Raw genomic sequence first — 6,165 nt, forward strand, 5'->3', positions numbered from 1 at the left:
CACCACCTGCCACCAATCACCTACTGCAATAAAAGCCACCTGCATTCTCCCCTCAGTGCCGAAGTGTCACAGTCAGTGCATGGAAGCGTCCCACAGTCCTTATGTCCTCGTTCATGTTGCCACGTATTTTTGCCTTGTTTTTGTGCTTTTTCCTCCCCAGTGGAGCGCCTTTTGTTACCCCTTTTGCCTTGTGCCCTTTTTCCTCCCTAGCGGAGCGCTTTTCGTTGTCCCCAGTACCTTTTGCCTGTTTTTTCCTCCCTAGTGGAGCGCTTTTTGTTCTCCACTTTTTTGCCTCCCTGTTCTCCTCTCAGCTTGAGAGGAGACCCCTGTTGGCCGGTAATAAACCTGCTGCCTTGGTGGCTTACCTTACGCCTGCGTCTGAGTCCTACCTTACCTCGCCTTGTCAGTACACTTCGGCCAGCATGGACCCAGCAGGCCAGGTCGAGGCCGCACTGCAGAGCCAGGAGGCCCGGCTCGACAACCAGGACCGGATCCAGCAGACCATGCTGTCCCAGATTGGGGAATTGACCAGCCAGGTCCACGAGCTGGTAAGCCTCTCACGGCGTCGAGCGCCAGCTCCTACTGGACAAATTCCTCATCCTGAGTTCTCCGTACCGACCACGCCATTCACCGGGGTAGGATTAATACTGGCCTCCCCAGAACGATACTCCGGTGAACCCGGACGCTGTCAGACTTTCCTCACGGAATGCGACATTCATTTTGAACAGTTACCACAGGCATTTCCCACAGCCCGGTCCCGAGTGGCCTTCATGGTGTCTCACCTGACGGGACGGGCCAAAACCTGGGCGACCGCAGAATGGGCCAGGGGTTCCTCGGTCTGCCAAAGCGTACAGGACTTTCAAATCGCTTTGCGCCAAGTCTTTGATCCAGAAAACAATGACCGAGAGAAGGCACGAGCACTGAGCCGACTTCAGCAAGGCAAAGAATCTGTCAGCGATTACGCTGTCCGTTTTCGAACACTGGCAACGAACAGTGGCTGGAACGCCATAGCTCTTTATGACCATTTCTTGAAAGGACTCTCACCTGCCATTCAAGAGCTTCTGATTCCCGTAGATCTCCCCACGGACTTGGACGCTTTAATTTCCCTCGCCATCCGCACCGATCATCGTCGCCAGGAGCTGGCCAAGATCGGCGGACCTCGAAGGAGGGAGGAACCCACCCCCTGGACACGGACACCGGAGGCCAGAAGGCTGCGACCCATCTTTCCTTCCCGACCGGAACCAGGAGAGGTGGACCTCGCCAGCGACGAACCCATGCAACTGGGAAGGGCTCGGCTTTCGCCGGAGGAGAGACAGCGCCGACGCCGAGAGGGCCGTTGCTACTATTGTGGTGGTCTTGGACACTTGGTGGAATCCTGCACCACGAAGGGCAACCCTCCGGTGAGTTCTCCGTCACCCCGATCCGCCAAGAACCACAGACTCACGCAAATTCAGATAACCCACCACAATGTCACCACAGATCTGTCAGCCCTTATCGACTCCGGATCCGACGAAAGTCTCATGGACTGGGAGCTCGTAAAGCAAATACGATGCTCCACCGAACCCCTTTCCTCGACCATCCTGGCTAGAGCGCTGAATGGTAAAGAGCTCTTCAAAATTACCCACATCACTGAACCTCTGGAAGTACAAATCGGGCAGCACCTCGAGACTCTTCGTTTCCATGTTTTCCACGCTGCTTCCCCCACTTTGGTTCTGGGACACCCTTGGCTGCGTCTACATAGCCCCAGAATCGACTGGAACACTGGAGTTGTTCTGGAGTGGGGAAAGGACTGCAGCTCTCACGGGTCGGAACAACCCGCACTCCGAAACTCCACAGCCCAGGTTCACCAGGTGACTCTCGTCCCACCGGCTCAAGAAGAGTACCCGAACCTGCACACTGTTCCCTCCTGCTACCACCACCTGCGGGAGGTCTTCAGCAAAACCAAAGCCATGACTCTCCCTCCACACCGCCCATATGACTGCCCGATCGATCTGATTCCCGGTTCAACCATTCCCAAGGGGAGACTGTACTCAGTCTCAGGACCTGAACGCCAGGCCATGAACAACTACATTGATGACTCCTTGAAATCCGGCCTCATCCGACCGTCTTCCTCACCTGCTGGCGCAGGGTTTTTCTTTGTGCGTAAAAAGGATGGATCCCTACGCCCCTGCATTGATTACAGTCCTTTGAACGACATCACTGTTAAGAACCGGTACCCATTGCCCTTGATGTCCTCGGTGTTCGATCAGCTGCAACAAGCCAAGATCTTCACGAAGCTCGATCTGCGGAACGCCTATCACCTCATTCGGATCCGTGAGGGAGACGAATGGAAGACAGGCTTCAACACTCCTCGGGGACATTATGAGTACCTGGTCATGCCATTTGGCCTCACGAATGCTCCAGCCGTCTTCCAGGCCATGATAAATGAGGTACTCAAGGACTTCATAGATCACTTCGTGTACGTTTACTTGGATGACATTCTGATCTACTCACCTGACCTAATGAGCCATCGAGACCACGTAAACCGAGTACTGCAACGTCTTTTGGATCACCATCTGTACGTGAAAGCTGAGAAGAGCCTATTTCATGTTAACACCATCTCCTTCCTGGGATTCATCGTGTCACCAGGGAAGGTGGAAATGGACGCGGACAAGGTCAGCGCCGTACGAGAGTGGCCCACGCCAGACTCTCGGAAGAAAGTTCAACAGTTCCTCGGATTCGCCAACTTCTACCGCAGATTCATAAGAAGCTTCAGCACCATTGCCGCTCCCCTACACGCCTTGACCTCCCCACAAGTCCGTTTTTCATGGAACCCGGAAGCCGAAAAGGCATTCAAGGACTTAAAAGCACGCTTCACCAATGCCCCAATTCTCAGAGTCCCAGACCCCAAACGCCAGTTCGTGGTGGAAGTAGACGCCTCCAGTGTTGGAATTGGGGCGGTACTGTCCCAGCGTTGTCAAGAGGACGGCAAGACACATCCCTGCGCATTTCTTTCACGTAAATTATCCAAGGCTGAATGCAATTACTCAGTCGGAGATCGGGAGCTTCTCGCTGTCAAAGTGGCCCTAGAAGAATGGAGACACTGGCTGGAAGGCGCTGAAATGCCTTTTGTGATCTGGACCGATCACCGAAATTTGGAGTACCTACGCCAGGCCAAAAGACTCAATCCCCGACAGGCCAGATGGTCCTTGTTTTTTAACCGCTTTGTATTCTCTCTAACTTACAGACCAGGCAGTAAAAACGTCAAGGCGGACGCATTGTCAAGAATCCACGAATCCGAGCTATTGGAAGCCGAGCCTGAGACCATCCTGCCCCGGGATTGCATAATTGGAGCCATGAGATGGCAAATTGAGGACGATGTTAAGGAGGCATTGCGCAACGTCACTCCCCCCACGTCTTGTCCACCACGTCGACTCTTCGTGCCTGAGGAACTAAGATCTCAGGTGATACACTGGGCTCACACATCACAGTTGTTTTGTCATCCTGGAGTCCGCAGGACCATGTATGCTGTTGCCAGGAGATTCTGGTGGCCGGCTATGGAAACCACCATAAAAGAGTACGTCGCTGCCTGTCCAACTTGTGCCCGCAACAAGACCTCAAATCAGTCCCGGATGGGCCTTCTTCAACCACTGCCAATCCCATCCAGACCATGGGCAGAAATCTCATTGGACTTCGTAACCGGTCTACCCTCATCCCATGGTAAAACCACAATTCTCACAGTTGTCGACAGATTCTCCAAGATGGTTCACTTCATTCCACTGTCCAAGCTCCCATCCGCCAAAGCAACCGCCGACATTATGATCCACCACATATTCAGATTTTATGGTTTTCCCTTACACATCGTTTCCGACCGTGGACCACAGTTCGTCTCCCGATTCTGGACACAGTTCTGCAAAGCCCTAGGAGCCAAAGCCAATCTTACTTCTGGATACCACCCTGAGGCCAATGGACAGGCAGAACGACTGAACCAACAGCTTGAAACCGGTCTCCGATGCCTTGTCTCCCAGAACCCGACCACCTGGAGCAAGTATCTGGTATGGGTCGAACTTGCGCACAACTCATTGCCCACATCTGCCACAGGTCTCACCCCGTTTAAATGCGTCCACGGCTACGATCCACCATTCTTCGCTGAACTGGAGGAGGAGGCAACGGTTCCCTCGGTCCAGGCCATGATCCGTCGGTGCCACAAAGTCTGGTCGGCGGCCCGGACGGCGCTTCAACGCCAGGGAGACCGGGTGAAGAGGGCCGCCGACCGGAAAAGGAGACCGGCACCCGAATACCGCCCAGGCCAGCGGGTGTGGCTATCGGCCAAACACCTCCGACTCAAGGTACCATGTCCAAAGCTGGCCCCGCGATTTGTGGGGCCTTTCCCAGTAACCAAGTCCATAGGGCCTGCCGCCGTTCGACTCAGTCTGCCCCGATCCCTCAGAGTTCATCCTACATTTCACGTCAGCCAAGTCAAGCCTGTTCACGAAAGCCCGCTGGTGCCCTCCGAACCCGACCCACCCCCCCCCCGGAGATGATAGAAGGCGGCCCCGTTTACAAGGTCAGAAAACTCTTAGATGTTCGTAATCGGGGCCGCGGGAGGCAATACCTTGTCGACTGGGAGGGGTACGGCCCGGAGGAAAGACAATGGGTCCCCTCCCGGTTCATCGTTGATCCCTCCCTCATTGATGATTTTTATGCTGAGCACCCTGACATTCCTGGGCCGTGAAGAGCCGGCCGTTGAGGGGGGGGGGGGGGGTACTGTCACGCCGCCACCAGGCGTGGCGGTTCATGCTTTTATTTTTGTGTCTCTGTTTCCCGTTTTACTTTGAAATCCTAACTCTCCTCTCACCCCAGGTCACTCGCCCTTCCTGCCGCGCCATAATTACCGGTCCCCGCCCTTGATTATCACCACCTGCCACCAATCACCTACTGCAATAAAAGCCACCTGCATTCTCCCCTCAGTGCCGAAGTGTCACAGTCAGTGCATGGAAGCGTCCCACAGTCCTTATGTCCTCGTTCATGTTGCCACGTATTTTTGCCTTGTTTTTGTGCTTTTTCCTCCCCAGTGGAGCGCCTTTTGTTACCCCTTTTGCCTTGTGCCCTTTTTCCTCCCTAGCGGAGCGCTTTTCGTTGTCCCCAGTACCTTTTGCCTGTTTTTTCCTCCCTAGTGGAGCGCTTTTTGTTCTCCACTTTTTTGCCTCCCTGTTCTCCTCTCAGCTTGAGAGGAGACCCCTGTTGGCCGGTAATAAACCTGCTGCCTTGGTGGCTTACCTTACGCCTGCGTCTGAGTCCTACCTTACCTCGCCTTGTCAAGTCTATGCTCCATGATTTACATTCAGACTCAGGACTTCAGTGAGTCACGCCTATTTGGTGACTGCACACAAATTTCCAGGTTACACACGTCGGGTGCGTCAGAAGTCTGGATGGAAGAATGTGCATAGTTGAAAGGTACGCAAGCCCAGTGCATAGAAAAACAGCAACTTACTCGAATGGGAGTATAAGACTAACTCACACCTGCAGATTTGTGTGCACTGAAAAAAACAAAAAATCAAGCACCAAGTAAATGTGACATTAATATATATGTGTATATATAGTGGGCGGCACAGTGGGTGACTGGTTACCACGTCCACCTCCCAGTTCTGAGTACTCGGGTTCGAGTCCAGGCTCCGGCCTTCCTGGGTGGAGTTTGCATGTTCTCCCCGTGCCCGCGTGGGTCTTCTCCGGGTACTCCGGTCTCCTCCCCCATTCCAAAGACATGCACGGCAGGTTAATTGGGCGCTCTGAATTGTCCCTAGGTGTGCTTGTGAGTGTGGATGGTTGTTCGTCTCTGTGTGCCCTGCGATTGGCTGGCAACCAGTCCAGGGTGTCCCCCGCCTACTGCCCGAAGCTGGCTGAGATAGGCTCCAGCACCCCCGTGACCCTTGTGAAGAATAAGCGGTCAAGAAAATGGATGGATGTATATATAGTTAAGAAAAATGTTGAATATCATCAGGATGAGTATTTGATTTGACAGCATCAAAATTTATTAGTAAAAATCCAACAGAAATCTTTGTGTGAAATACGCATACTAAAATTCGTTTATGTCTTTAAAATAAATTAGTATTTGAATCACAGATTACATTGTTTAAATGTTTGTAATAATAATTGTATGTTCCAACAAGAATTTTGAGAATGCAC

This window comes from Festucalex cinctus, chromosome 1 (genome assembly GCF_051991245.1).
Source record: "Festucalex cinctus isolate MCC-2025b chromosome 1, RoL_Fcin_1.0, whole genome shotgun sequence".
NCBI lineage: Eukaryota > Metazoa > Chordata > Actinopteri > Syngnathiformes > Syngnathidae > Festucalex > Festucalex cinctus.